Source organism: Balaenoptera musculus, chromosome 21 (assembly GCF_009873245.2).
Source record: "Balaenoptera musculus isolate JJ_BM4_2016_0621 chromosome 21, mBalMus1.pri.v3, whole genome shotgun sequence".
Lineage (NCBI taxonomy): Eukaryota > Metazoa > Chordata > Mammalia > Artiodactyla > Balaenopteridae > Balaenoptera > Balaenoptera musculus.
This window is the reverse complement of record NC_045805.1, coordinates 33,868,061-33,884,269: the sequence shown is the minus strand read 5'-3', so window position 1 is coordinate 33,884,269 and position 16,209 is coordinate 33,868,061. Positions and strand designations below refer to the sequence as shown.

Here is a 16,209-nt window from a genome sequence, read left to right as displayed (position 1 = left end):
TTGACTTGCAACTGGGCCGTTAGACACCATGTAACCTGTGCTGCCTTACGTGGGCCAGGCGTTAGCTGGTCCAATTAGCTGTTATACTACTCCTGCCCAGAGGTGCTACTTCAAAAAAAGGAATAAATATGTACAATAAGGACTATGCCTGAACAGGTCCTGAAAGATAACTGTTTCAAGAGCAGAGGGATTGGGACTTCCCTGGTGGTCCAGTGGTTAAGACTCCACGTTCCCAATGCAGGGGGCCTGGGTTCGATCCCTGGTCTGGGGACTAGATCCCACATGCCGCAACTAAAGATCCTGCACGCCACAATGAAGATCCTGCATGCTGCAACTAAGACCTGGCGCAGCCAAATTAATTAATTAATTATTTTTTTAAAAAAAAGCAGATGGATCATATTTGCTGTGTGTCTGTTCATGCTACACTCTGGCCCCTACTTGACTGTGGACACTACTGTGTCATTGACTGAGGAGAAACTATTTTGAGCCTGGTTTAGAGATGCTGCTTGTGATGTAGCCCCTCTCAGAAGTTGTCCTGAAGGACAGGGAAGCAGAAAAATCCTCCCGGTGGGATGAACATTAAGCAACACATCTCCTTGTCCTCTTCATCCAGAAGAAGAGATTAGCCTGAACTAAGAAACTACATCGATTCCTGGGCAAAGGCTAGTGTCTTGACTGGATGACCAGTGACTTGGAATGACCACGATGGGGAGATTGCTGGCGAGGAGCTTTGGGCCAAGAGTGTGCAACTAATTTGTGCACAGGTAAATGTTCACCAAGAGTCCTCCACTGAGGAGAAGGCTCGTGATAATCAGTTTGGCAAGACAACTCATTTTGCAGATGCCGGTCAAGCTCCTTGTCTGACCATTTCAGTGCTTGCTCGTTAATAAAGTGGTAATAGTGTCAAGACAGAAGCTGTGCAAAACCTCATCAATCTGGACTTGCCCTCACCAGAGCCAGCCTTGTGTATCATAGGCTAACTGCCAGTGTTGAGTGCCCGACATGCCAGCAGCAACAATCCTGTGCCCCTAATATGGTACCACCTCCCAGGGGAAACAGATGTCACATGGTAGTAGGTCGATTACGTACCACGGGACCTCCTCAGTTACAAAGTGGGCAGGAATCCACCCTCACAAGGATGTATACTTATTCTGAATTTGGATTTGTTTTCTTTGTTGTCCTTCTAGCACCATCATCTGGGGACTTACAGTACACTATACTGTCATATACTCCCAAATAATATTACTTCTAACCTAGAAAATCAATCCACACTGAAAGAAGAAAGGTAATGGGTTTATCTTCTCAGGACTCGCTGATCTTACCATGTATTCAATCACCCAACAGCAGACAGCTAGCTGCCCACATAGAATGGTAGAATGGCCTGTTAGCAACAGGGGGGATCAACAATGTAATTGCCTACAGCCTCAGAGAGACAAACAAGAAAAGAACTTTCCAGTCAGAATGGAACTGCATATGTGGACTCATGTAGATAGGAGAAAACACAGCATATCTGATGTGTTACAAGTAATTCAGGAAGGCAGAGGATGGGGAGGGCAAGAAAGTGGGCTTAGCAGGTGAACTCTGCAGGTCTCACTGAGAAGCATGGCCTTTCTTCCATAGGCGATCGGGAGCCAAGGAAGGTTGCCATGTGAGAGTGACAGGTACAATTTACAGCACAATTTACAGTTCGGAGGGGTGCCCTTGCCACCACACATTCCTCCTTCGGAGGGTAAGTCATTGCTTGAATGCTTGGTGGTTCTTCAGTCCTTCTCCAGGAGGTGAAGCTTCCCTTCCCACGATGCAGGCAGGATCGCAGTGACTGGCTTCTAACAACAGGGTAGATAACAGAACAATTGTAACTTTACAGACAAGAAAACCCCTAAACTAAGCCATCAAGGGTAACATCAGCAGAAATGCATCACATTAATATAAGGCAGCCTCTGATGTGATGCCAGGAGAGGAACACACCATCTCTGTGATGTTCTTCCCAAAAGCTGGGTGAAGGTTATGGTGGAACTTTCTGGACTATCATTTCAACTCTTCTGTAAATGAGAATTATTTCAAAATAAAAGTATGAAAATTATTTTAAAGTAAGAAGAAAAAAAAGGATAATACCTTGTCTGAAAGATCTTCACTAAAGATAATTTTAGAGAATATATTTCAAGCAGAGTGAAATGATTCTGCATGGAAGGTCTGAGATTCAAGAAGGAGTGATGAGCAGAGAAATTGTAAGTATTTGGTAATTCGAAACAAATGTCAACAATATAAACTATAGGGACTTCCCTGGAGGTCCAGTGGGTAAGCCTCCACGCTCCCAATGCAGGTGGCCCAGGTTCGATCCCTGGTCGGGGAACTAGATCTCGCATGCATGCTGCAGCCAAGAAGTCTGCATGCTGCAACGAAGATCCCAAGTGCCGCAACTAAGACCTGGCACAGCCAAAAATAAATAAATAAATAATAAATAAGGGCTTTCCTGGTGGTGCAGTGGTTAAGAATCCGCCTGCCAATGCAGAGGACACGGGTTCGAGCCCTGGTCCAGGAAGATCCCACATGCCGCGGAGCAGCTAAGGCCGTGAGCCACAACTACTGAGCCTGTGTTCTGGAGCCCACGAGCCACAACTACTGAAGCCCACATGCCTAGAGCCCATGCTCTGCAACAAGAGAAGCCACCACAATGAGAAGCCTGCACACCACAACGAAGAGTAGACCCTGCTTGCTGAAACTAGAGAAAGCCGGCGCGCAGCAATGAAGACCCAATGCAGCCAAAAATAAAATAAATGAAATAAAATTTTTAAATTAATTAATTAATTAAAATAAATAAATATTTTTAAAAAACTATATAAACAATAATATTTTGAGGACTTAAAAAAAAGAGACAATACACATGAAAAAAATACCAAGTATACTAAAACGGAGTATCACAGTTTAACTGTTCTAGGATTCTTGTGCCATTCAACAAGATGATAAAAATATTAACTTTAGACTTTGACAAGTATACGTATTAAAATGTCTGGCATTACAACTAAAAGAAGGATATTTATCATCCACTTAAGTAAATTTTTAAAAAATCTCAAAAAATTCAAAATAAGGCAAGAAAGTAACTGCAAATAAGTATAGAAAAGATAGGATAACTAAAAACCACAAAATAAAATAGTAGAAGTAAATACAAATAAAAAATAAATAGACTAAGTGCTCTAGTTAGAGAAAAAATATTAAACTATGTTTTTATAAATTTGTTTTTTATTTATTTTTATTTTATTTTTGGCTGTGTTGGGTCTTCGCTGCTGCGTGTGGGCTTTCTCTAGTTGCGGCGAGCAGGGGCTACTCTTCCTTGCGGTGCACGGGCTTCTCATTGCAGTGGCTTCTCTTGTTGCGGACCACAGGCTCTAGGTGTGTGGCCTTCAGTAGTTGTGGCTTGTGGGCTTTGGTAGTTGTGGCTCGTGGGCTCTAGAGTGCAGGCTCAGTAGTTGTGGCACACGAGCTTAGTCGCCCCGCAGCATGTGGGATCTTCCTGGACCAGGGCTTGAACCCGTGTCCCCTACACTGGCAGGTGGATTCTTAACCACTGTGCCACCAGGAGAGCCCTAAACTATGTTTTTAGAAGTCAAGATATTAGTTGGCTTACAAGAGACATTTTTAAGACATAAGTATACAGAGAGTTGAAGGAAAAGAGTAGAAAAAGATATATCAGGCAAATACTAACCAAATGAAAGCTAGCATCAGACCAAATAAACTTTAAGGCAAAAAGTACTACTGGAGATTATTTACCACAGTATAATAATAAAAAAGTTCACTTCCCAAGAATGATATCACAATTATAAGTGTATGTGAACCTAATAACATAGCCTCAAAACACACTTGTATTTTTAAACTTGGAGAGAATTTCAAGGGAAAATAGGCAAATCCATCATCATTGTAGAGAATTTTACATTACTCTTAATAATGGATAAATCAAGCAGGAGAAAGACATCATCAGGTAACAGAAGATTTAAACAACACAGTTAAGAAGCTTGATCCAATAGCCATATATAGAGTATTGTTTTCCAGTATCACTTTTTTTTTCAAGCGCAGTGAAATACTTATGAAATTGATCATATGCACTAGGCCATAAAACAATTCTCAACAAATTTTCAAAGGATTAATATCATGCAAATTATGTTATTTAACCATAGCTTAATTAAGTTAGGAATGAACAATAAAAAGATAACTAGAAAAGTCCCCTATATTTGAAAATTAACAAATACAATATTACGTAACTCAGAAAAATATTTTTATCTTGAAAATGATAAAAATACCACATACCATTGTTTAGCAGTGTTAAATTCTTATATTAGAAAAGAAAAAAAGGTAAATGTGCTAAGTATCCCCTCAAGAAGTTAGATAAAAAACAAAAGAATAAATCTAAAGAAAATAGAAGAAAAGAAATATTGATAAAGATGAAAATTAAGGAAATTAACAGAAATAGAGATAAACAAATCCAGAAGCTGTTTCTTTGAAAAGGTTTATAGCATTTTCTGCCAATAATGTTCAAGGAAAAAAAGATGAGAAGGCAAAAATAAACAATAGTAAGAATAATAAAGAAAACATAATTACAGATACTACAGAAATTACATGGATATTAAAGGATAGTATAAACAACTTCCTGAAAATGAAAATGAAATAGACAAATTCTTAGAAAAATATGTTATCAAAACTGATTAAAGAAGATGGGAAACCATAATAATTTTACAACCATTATAAGAAATTGCATCAGTATGCAAACACTTTCCCACAGGGAAAACACTAGGTCTGGATGGTTTTACTGGTGAATTTTTCCAAATATTTAAAGAACAAATAATTTTACCTTATAAAACTATCAGGAGGGACTTCCCTGGTGGACCAGTGGGTAAGACTCTGTGCTTCCAATGCAGGGGGCCTGCGTTCGATCCTTGGTCAGGGAACAAGATCCTGCATGCATGTGGCAACTAAGAGTCCGCATGCCACAACAAAGACCCTGCGTGCCATAACTAAGACCCGGAGCAGCCAAAATAAATAAATAAATAAATAAAGATCTTAAAAAAACTATGTAGAGAATAGAAAAAGAAAGAACTCTCCTTTCTCATTTCATGAGGCAAGCATAACTTTGATAACAAAATAAGAAAGAATAATTCAAGACAGGAAAATTATAGACCAGATTCACTCCGGGACATAATCACACAAATCCTAAAAAATTTACCTATGCATGTAAATCCTGCTATTTTAAAAATATAATATATCATGACCAAGGTGGATTTGTCCAGGATGCAAAGTGGATTTAACATTAGAAAAATAATCATTGCCCCTCATTGCCTTCAGAGGTTAAAGGAGAAAATTAACAATCATGTCATTAGTTGCAGGAAAAGCATTTGACAAAATTCAGCATTTGGTAATGTTAAAAACTCTTAGCAATGTGGAAATAGAAGGTAAGTTCCTCATTCTTATTAACAGCATCCTCAAAAACTATAGCAAATATCACCCTCAATTTGAAAGCATTTCTTTTGCAAGATTAGAAGCAAGACAAGGGTACAAACTATCACCACACAAATGATAAAAAGAAAGGATTGACACATTTACGTAAATTAATAATAGGAGCTTTTGTTCACCAAGAGACACCACTAAGAAAAGTGAAATGACAAGCTAAAAACTAAGGGAAATAATATACAACATATATAACTGACATGTATCAGGACCTGGAAAACAGAAAGAATTAAGAAAGATGCAAGCAATGCAATAGAAAAATAGGCAAAAGATTAGAACAAGAACTTCACAGAAAAGAAAACTGAAATGGCCAATAAATGTATAAAAAAAGGTCGATCTCACTAGTAACCAGGGAAATGCACATTAAGCTACCACAATAATAACAATACTAAAAATTGTGCTTATTATATAATGCAGACTATTTTAGTGCTATAACTATAGCAACTTTAAACTCTCACAGCAGACCTATGTGATAGTATGGCAGCTATTACTACTGATGTGCCCTGAATGAGAAAACTTAGAAAGTCGTAAAGTCAGGCAGTAAAAACTCCTTCAACTTTGTTCATTTTCAAAGTTGTATGGCACTTCTACATCTTTTGTATTTCCAAAAGAATTTTAGGATCTGCTTGTCAGTTTCTAGAAATGAATCCTGCTGGGATTATGATTGCGAGTGCAATGAATCTATAAATCAGTGTGGTGATAATTGACATCTTAACAATATTGAGTTTTCCAATCCAGAAGAAGTTTTATCTTTCCATTTTCTTAGGCCTTCTTTAACATTCTCAGCAATATTTTGTACTCAATAAACATATCTTGCACATTATTTGTCAGATTAATCCCTAAATATTTCATATTTTTGATGTGATTGTAAAATATATTGTTTTTTTACATTTTCATCTCCAATTGTTTGTTGCTGGTATATAGAAATACAATTTATTTTTTTTAACACTGTTAAAATACACATAACATAAAATTCACCAACTAACCTTTTTTTTCTTCTTTGGCCATGCTGCACGGCTTGTGGGATATTAGTTCCCTGACAAGGGATCGAACCTGGGCCCCCAGCAATGGAAGCATGGAGTCCTAACCACTGGACCACTAGGGAATTCCCCATCTTAACCATTTTCAAATGTACAGTTCAGTGGTGTTAAGTACATCCATCATGTTATTGTGCAACCATCATTACCATCCATCTCCAGAGCAAGACTGAAACTCTCCTTATTAAATAATAACTTCCCATTTCCCCCTCCTGCTATCTCCTGGAAACCACCATTCTACTTTATGTCTCTATAAACTTGACTACTCTAGGACCTCATTATAAGTGGTATCATACAATTTTTGTCTTTTTGTGACTGGCTTATTTTGCTTAACATAATATTCTCAAGGTTCTTCCATGCTGTAGCAGAAGTCAGAACTTCCTTCCTTTTCAAAGGTGAATAATATTCCATTGTATGTATAGACCATATTTCATTTATCCATTCATCCATCAATGGACATTTGGGTTGCTTCTACCTCTTAGCTACTGTGAATAATGCTGCTATGAACACGAATGTGCAACTATCTCTTCAAGAACTTGCTTTGAATTCTTTAAGATATACACCCAGATGTAGAATTGCTAGATCACATGGTATTTCTATTTCTAATTTCTGGAGGAACAACCATGCTATTTTCCACAGTGGCTGCAACATTTTACATTTTGAACAACACGCAAGTGTTCCAATTTCTCCACATCTTCATCAACATTGTTATTTTCTGTTGTTTGTTATTTTTTATAGTAGACACCCTAATGGGTGTGAGGTGGTATTTCATTGTGGTTTTGATTTTGCATTTCCCTAATGATTAGTGATGTTGAGCATCTTTTGATGTGCTTATTGACCATTTGTATATCCTCTTTGGAGAAAAGTCACTTCAAATCCTTTGCCCATTTTGAAATCAGATCATTAACACTTGCTTTTTGTATGTTGATCTTATGTGCTGCAACCTTGAAAAACATTAATTTTAGCAGTTGTTTGTAGATTCCGTATGATTTTCTAGATAGACAATCATGTCATCTATGAATAAAAGTTTAATTTCTTTCTTTCCAATCTAAATGCCCTTTAATTTTCCTGCCTTATTGATCTGGCTAGAATCTAGAGCACAATGTTGAATAGATGTGGTGACAGCAGGCATCTTTGCCTTGATCATGTCTCCAAAGGAAAGTATTGGTCTTTTATCATTAAATATCATGTTAGTTTTACATTTTTAAAAATACTCTTCATCAGGGTGAGAAAAGATTCCCTCTATCCTTAATTTGCTGAGAGATATTTGTGTGGAATAGATGTTGGATTTTGTCAAATGCTTTTTCTGTATCTGTTGTGATGATCATATGATTTTTTGTTTTTTAGTCTCCTAGGATCGTGAATTACCTCAACTGATTTTCAAATGTTAAACCAGCCTTGCATTCCTGGATAAACCCAGTTGGCCATGATATATTATCTGTTTTATGTACAGTCATATTCAATTTGCTAAAAGTTTTGAAAGAATTTTGCATCTGTGCTTCCACATTCATGAAGGATACTCCTTTTCTAGTAATGCCTTTGTCTGGTGTTGCAATCAGAGTAATGCTGACCTCAGAAAATAAGTTGGGAAATATTCTCTCCCCTTCAATTTTCTGGAAGAATTTATGGAGAATTGGTTTTATTTATTTATTAAATGTTTGGTAGAATTTACCAGTGAGACCATATATCCCTGAAGTATCTTTGTGGAAGGTTTATAAACTACAAATTCCATCCCTTTAATAGATGTAGGATTATTCAAATTATCTATTTCTTCTGGTATATCCTTTAGTAGATTGTCATTCAAGGAATTTTCCCATTTAATCTAAGTTGTCAAATGTTTTGGCATAAGGTGGTTCATATTAGTCCTTATTCTTTTAATGTGTATAGTATCTAAGGTTATGTCTCTCTTTTCATTCTTTATATTGTTAATTCATGTCTTCTCTTTTTGTTTTCACGGTCAGTCTCCTTAGAATTTAATTGATTTTTAAAATCTTTTCAACAAACAATCTTTTAGTTTCATGATTTTTCTCTTTTGCTTTCCTGCTTTTCATTTCATTGATTGCAACTCTTTATTATTTCCTCCCTCTATTTACTATGGGGTTTTTGTTTGCTTTTCTTTTTCTAATTTCTTAATGTAGATGCTTCATTAATTGATTTGTTCCCACTCTTCTAATATAACTGTTTAGTGCTCTAAATGTCCCTCTAAGCACTGACTTAGCTAGCCTCTACATATTTTGATATGTTTCATTTTCATTCAATAGAACACTTTCTAAGTTCTCTTGTAATTTCTTCTTTGATCCATGTGTTCTTTGCTTTGCAAACATTTACTGATTTTCCAGATACATTTCTGTAATTAATATCAGCTTAATTTTTGTCAGAGATCACACTGTGTATAATTTCAATCTTCTTGAATATATTAAAATTTGTTTCATGATCCAGAATATAGTCTATTTTGGTGAATATTTTGTGTGCACTAGCACAAAATGTGGATTCTTCTGTTGTTGGGTACAATGTTTTATAAATCTCTATTACTGGACAAGGTTCTTCACATATTCTATATCATTACTCATTTTCTTTCTACTGATTTTTTCATCAATTATTGATACAGGAGTGTTGAAGTTTTAACTGTAATTGTAGGTTTGTCTATTTCTCTTCATTTCTATCAGTTTTTGCTTCAGTAATTTGAAGGTCTGTTATTAGTTCTATATACATTTATGATTGTTAAGTCCTTTTGATGAATTGACTCTTTTATCACTCTAAAATATCCACTTTTATTCCCGGTAATATTCCCTGATCTAAAATCTACCTTTTTTTATATTAATACAGCCATTCCAGCATTCTTTTGATTAGAGTTTGCATGGTGTATCTTTTCTCATTCTTTTAATAGTAACTTATCTGTTTTTTTATTTAAAATTTATTCCTTATAGACACTACATATTTGGCTCATGCTTTTATTCAATCTGATAATCTGTACCTTTTATTTGGATGTTTATACCATATATATTTAATATAATTGCCAATATGGTTGAGTTTAAATCTATCATTTTGCTATAGTTTTCTATTTGTCTCATCTGTTCTTTGCTCCTTTTTTTCTTCTTTTCCTGTCTTCTGGATTGAGTAATTTTGTGACTCCATTTTATTTCTAGTATTGGCCTATTAGCTATACCTCAGATTTATTATTATTGTTCCTTTCAGTGGTTGCTCTAGAGTTTACAATATGCATCTTTAGCTTACCCCAGTCTACCTGCAAATATTATACCACTGTATGTGCAGTGTAAAACCCTGTGACAGCTACTCCCATTTCCTTAGACAACCCCATCATCCACTTCATTCTACATAAGTTTTAAACTCCATGTGCATTGTCTTTAATTTGCCTTCAAATCAATCATCTTATAAAGGAGATTAATTTAAAAAAATTATACTTATCCACACATTTCTCATTTCCAGTACTCTTAATACCTTTCTACAAACCCACATTTCCATCTAATAAAGGATATATACTTTTCTCTTCTTTCTGAAGAAATGGTTTCCACATTTCTGGCAGTTCAGGTCAGCTAGGGATAAACTGTCCTAGCTTTTTCTTTGTGTGTCTGAAAAACTTGTTATTTTGCCCTCTTTTCTAAAAGACATTTTTTTGTTTTTTGCTGACTAAGGAATTTCAGATGGAGTTTTTAATCTTTCCATAATCTAAAGTTATTTTTCCTCATTTTCTTCTTGGTTGTATAGTTTCTAAAGATAAGTCTAATGTAATTCTTACCTTTGTTGCTGTATATGTTATGTGTCTTTTCTAATCTGGCAAATGTTAAGATTTTTCTCTTTATCATTGATTTTCAGTAACTTTACTATAATGTGCCTTGGTGAGGTTATAATTTTGTTTATTCTGCTTGGTGTTCATTAAACTCCCTTGAATTTGTGGATTTACAGTTTTTATTCAATTTGGGAATATTCCAGCCATTATTCTTCAAATCTCTCTGCTAACCCCCAATATAGGGTAAATTCATCCTCAGTACTAAGATGATACCCTCCTGAGGACTCTACCCAAGACCAACAGTGTTGAAAGCTCTTTCCATTCTGGCTTCTCGAAACAGGCACTATTTCCACCCACATGGGAGCTCTGGGAATTGTTTTACCTGTCATTTTTTGGTGGTTCTTTCCCCAATTAGTTTGTTCTCAAACATGTGCAAATTAATACCCATCCCCAGACCCTGCAGATACCTGGGGTTCTATACATATATATGCATCCTCCCCCTTTCTGGTTCTCTGTCCTGCAAGTGTTAGCTACCTTGTTCTCCCTCAGTTGTGACCTTTATATCCTCAACTCAGCATATTGCTGGGCTCTGAGCTGAGGCCTGGACACTGTCTCAATGCAGTAAGCTGGGGCAATTAGATGGTTCGACCTGTGTACTTCTCTTGTTTCAGTCATCACTGCCCTACACTGTCTATTGTCCAATGTCTAAAAACTGTTGTTTCATATAGCTTTTTTCAGGTTTTCTAGTCATTTAAGAGGGGAGGATAAATCCAGTCCCCATTACTCAACCACGGTTAGAGCAGAAGTTCTTACTTGGAGAGCTTTTTAAAACACAGTCAAATTCATCTCACTCTCAGAAACTCAGATTCAGTAGGTTTGGCCTGGAATCCTGGAATCTTCACTTATTAAAAAGTACTCAGGTGATTCTGATACACAGGAAGTGTTGGAAACTATATCTTGATACATCAGGCAAAGCCTTGTTCAGACATTCTTCTAATCAGAAGGAAGGACAGACCTTTTCATTTTTAAAACTTTTCCTGGTTCTGAGTATGGTGGGGGTACTTACAGCAGACCAATGATCCAGTGAAAACAATAAGTTAATTCAGTCTCTGATCTATTAAGGTGCTTAGTTCTCCTAAGGGCTCTGCAAAGGAGATAATATTATCTGGATAATATTATCCAGAGCCTCTATAGTTTTAATGTGCGGCATTCTATTAAAAATTACCAGGCAGGCCAAGAGCTAGTTTAAAAAAAGAAAAAAAAAAGAGACCAAAAACCAACGGAAAGAAAATGTAATAGAAATAGACCCACAGAAGATCTAGATATTGTAATGATCAGAAAGAGATTTAAAATAGCTGGGACTGATGTTCAAGAAAGTATTGGCGGGCTTCCCTGGTGGCGCAGTGGTTGAGAGTCTGCCTGCCAATGCAGGGGACACGGGTTCGAGCCCTGGTCTGGGAAGATCCCACATGCCACAGAGCAACTGGGCCCGTGAGCCACAATTACTGAGCCTGCGCGTCTGGAGCCTGTGCTCCACAACAAGAGAGGCCGCGATGGTGAGAGGCCCGTGCACCGCGATGAGGAGTGGTCCCCACTTGCCGCAACTAGAGAAAGCCCTCGCACAGAAACGAAGACTCAACACAGTCATAAATAAATAAATAAATAAATAAATAAAAAAGAACGTGAATTTCTTTAAAAAAAAAAAAAAGAAAGTATTGGCAAAAGTGGAGAAAAATAAAAAGATGGAAAATTTCTCCAAATGAATTAAATTTTATTTTTTAAAAATCACATGAACATCTTAGAACTTGAAAATACAATGATCAATATTAAGAACTCAATAAATAGATTTAAGATAAGATTTAAATTGTGCATACAAAATGTACAGACTCATGCACAAAGAGGCAGATGGTAAACAATGAAAAATTATGACATAGGTGTACATGAAATCCTAAAAGGAAAAGAGAGATAAGAAGAGATAGTGACCAAGATTTTTCTAAAACAGAGAAAAGATATCAAGCTACCAATTCAAGGGACTATATGAGTGGCACTCATCCCATGACCCAAGCGGGATGAGTATAAAGAAAACCGTATTTAGACACATCACAGGAAAATGGTTGAAAACTAAACAAAAAACAAAAAAAAGTAAAAGAAGCCAGAGGAAAAATGACATTACTTTCCAAAGGAGTAACAAAGGAATGATGGAAACCAGAGGACATCTTCAAAGTGCTGAAAAAAACTTGCTAAACGAGACTGCTATACCCAGCAAAAATATGAAGGATAAAATGAAGTTTTGAGGCAAACAGAGATGGAGAGAAATTGTCTCCAGCAGACCTGCTCTGAACAGAGGAATTATTCAAACAGAGGGAAAATAATTCCAGTCATAAGCACATAAATGTATATTGGAACAAGAAGCAATATAAAGGGTAAATATGTAGGCGAATATAATGAGTATTGACTGTACGATGATTATAGAACCTTGTGTGGTTTAAAATATATGCACAATTAAAATCCATGACAACAATAAACACAAAAGGGGAAGGGCTAAGTGGAGGCACAATATTATTCTAAGCTCTTAGTATCTGGGGGAAAGTGGTAAAAGTAATCCTTTATATTAGAGTGTAATAAGTCAATCAGGAATGCGGTAATCTCTAAGACTTCTTTAGAAATGTATAATTAATAAACTGATAGAGGAGGTTAATGGTATACTTAAATATTTAAATTAATTCAAAAGGCAAGAAATAAGAGAATAAGGGATATAAAGTAAATGGGCAAAGGAAATGAATAATAAGATGGCAGGTATAAATCCAAATACAGCAGTAATTATATCAAATGTAAATGGACTAAAAACTCCTGTTGAAACAAGGATAGAGCAGCCTTCCAATTTTAGGCTTAGCTGGACTCTGCATAAACTGTAGTTTATAACAGATACTACTGAAAGGGCGGGATTCCTAGAGCGAAATGTGGAAGGGGGAAGAACTTTTAGCTGCCAGACCTGCATGGTTGAATTCTGAGTAAGCTTGAACCAAAGAGAAGCTGTCCTCTCAGTCCTGTGGATTTTGTTTTTTAACATGCAGAAGATGAAGACCTTAATATGTCTTTGCTGCAAACCTTTTATTTTGACAGCCTGAATGTGCCATTAAGTTATGCAAATGTAAAGCAAAGAGTCTCTGTAGAAGCTGTTTGAAAAGCTAAACTGTGCTTTGTTGTTGCAAATTGTTTTAAATTCTTGCTACTGTGTGCTTAAACTCCAGTTTGGTCTTTTCACAGGAATGCCTGTGGCTAGTTTCCTTCTAAATTAACCGAAAGCAAACACAACTCATCTCTGTATTATTTTTCTTCTGAAGACCACACACTAGTCTCACATGAAGAACTCATTTTCTTTCTATTAATATGACTTTATCTGTCCTCTTTGGGAAATAAAAACATTGCTTTATTCTTCGAAAAGAGAATTTCCCCCACTTCTTCCCCCCAGATGTATTTTCATTACAAATATCTCTCATTTTACCTGAGACTGCATCTGTCTGATTCATCTAGGATGGAAAATATTCTAATAGATTATTTTCTATCCCCAAATTTCTCTCCTAATAATTTGGGGATGGGCTTGGCAGTAGGTGATGAAGGGTGATTCAGTAAATCTCACCACATCACACTGACGTTAGCAGTTGTCAGTGGTAGGATACTGAGTTGAAAATATAAGTTTTTATGTTATTATTGAATGGTCTAGACAGTCTATGGTATAGAACAATAAGGCTAAGGATTAGAGTGGAGAAAAGCTATAGAGACAGGAAAGTATAGGTTGAGGTATAAACAAGGCAGGGCTTGATTTGGGGGGTGTAAATTCAATCTCTTAGTAACTGAAATAATGTTCATTCACTAGCAACATTTTTTGGAGTCTGTACTGCTTGCACAATTCTATGCCACTAGAGATGCAAAGAGGCATCCTAGAAGAGAATATACCTGGGAATGCATTCATAAAACGTAGATGAGGCCACACAACCGGTGCCACACGAAAAACAGGGCAAGTGGTCAAACTACAAAAGTTCAGAAAAGGAAGCAGACGTTAAGGTAGTGAGCGAGAGGGTGCACTTTAAAAGGTAAAGCTGAGATAAAACGAGGAGGTGTTGGGGAGAACAGTATAGCAGATAAAAAGGTCCAGGGGCAGGAAAACGCTTCCACACAAGATTATCAATTATTTAGTATGTCTTTTCATTTGTCATTTACTGCTCTTCCAGGGAATGCAGGGTAATAAAAAGTATGACTCAGTCTCTGCCTCAGGAGTTTAAACTGGAAGAGAGACCAGACAAAGAAACATCCATGCAGCCAGTAGAGGACAGGCAGGCCATGAAAAGTGCCAGTCCGCAGCTCAGCCATAAATTCGGACAAGAGCAGTGCTGCGTAGGGCACGGGTACAAGACAGACGTCGGCATTAGACAGATGGAGGCTCCAAACTCAGAAGTGTGCCACCAGACAGCTGTGTGACCTGTGCGGATCTCACCACCGAGCCTTCGCTGGTCCCTACAAAGATGGCTCTGGCGAGGTCCAACAAGTCTCCCGGGGTAGGGAGGATGAGGTCATTGTGGTGAAAGGGCTCGACACGGCGTCCAACTTTCTACCCTTCCCCTCCTCCTCGCACCTACTGATTTTCCCGCAAAGGGGTGGATGTGTGGGGAGAAGACGCGCGCAGACAGGGAATGATGAAGCGAGGCGGCCTCCTCCCCGCCCTCCGCCCCAGCTCCCGACCCGGTTCCGGGGAGTCGCCGTGGGAGCGGGGCGCGGGCACCGCGGTGCGGAGGGAGGCTCGGTGACGGTAAACACAGGCGCCATCAGAGTTCAGATCCTACCGGATTTCCGCGCCGCACCGATGCCTCCCCACCCCGGCGCGGCCCTCCGCTTCCCCAGCTGTGCAATGGGGACGCAGCAGCTCCTCCGGCCCCGGCTATCCGCCCGGCCCAACCGCGCTAGAGGGGCGAGCAGACGCCCCCGGCCGCCGGCCTCCTCCAATCCTCCTCCCGCTTTGGCTTTGGCCTTTTGTACCGGCCCCACGTGATCCGCCCGGCCGGCTCTTCCCTCCTGCCCCGCCCCGCCCTCCGGCCTTTCCCGGCTCTCGGCCCAGCTCTTCCCGCTCCTCGGCCGTCCCCCTCCCGCGCTACCCCTTCCTCCCCCTCCCGCTCGCCTCGCTCTCGGGCTGTTCCCGCGCCCTCCCCCAGGCAGCCGTTCCCTCGCGACGCTTCCCCTCCCCCCGCGGCTGTTCCGCCGCCTCGCCTCCCCTCCCCCCGGCCGTAGCTCACTGTCTCCAAGATGGCGGCCGTGTCAGTTTGGGGCATCTCCGCGGTCCGGCCTGGGGCCCCGCTTACCCGGCGCTCTTCCCCCCCGGTAAGTAGTCGAGGGGCCGCCCCCGGCCGCCCCGGCCGTCAAGCCCGAGGCCGAGCCGCTCCGGGACCCGCCCCGCTGCCTCGCGGGGCCGGTGGCCGCTGCAGGCCCCGGCGCGGCCTGCGCCGCCTCCCGCTGCTCTGCGCCAGGCCTCGGGCTGGGGCGCCGCGGCCGCCCCCTCGCGCCCGCCCGGCGCCCGGCTCCCGGCTCCCCCGCCCCGCGGCCCGCGCGCCGCCGCCGCCCCGGGCCGGGCCCGGCCGGGGAGCCGGGGAGCGGGCAGCCGGGAGGGGGCGGCGGCGGTGGCCCAGGCCGCGAAGCCGCGGGCGGGCCGTGCGGGCGGCCGGCTCTCCCTCGGGGCGCGCCCACCGGGCCGGCTCCTGCGCCCGCCGCCCGGCCCGCCCGGCCCCTGCGCCCGCGCTCCCGGCGCTCGCGCTCGGCTTCTGCGGCCGCGCGGCGAGGGGTGACAGGCGGCCGTGTTGTGGTGCGGAGGGCGCACGTGCGGCGGCGTGTGCGCCGGGCTGTCAGCCCCGGCGCCGGGGGCGGCGGGCGCCTGTCAGC

The 16,209-nt window shown here is 40.2% G+C and overlaps 1 protein-coding gene across 1 annotated transcript in view; it reads left to right on the top strand.

Annotated features, from left to right (window-relative positions):
* Nucleotides 1-15,563: 15,563 nt before the first annotated feature.
* The window catches only part of KAT6A (lysine acetyltransferase 6A), a 108,808-nt gene continuing 108,162 nt past the window's right edge, over nucleotides 15,564-16,209 (top strand). Inside the window, exon 1 of the mRNA XM_036838496.1 lies at nucleotides 15,564-15,654. The gene's annotated coding sequence lies outside the window, so the exon portion shown is untranslated. The remainder of the gene's footprint in view (nucleotides 15,655-16,209) is intronic.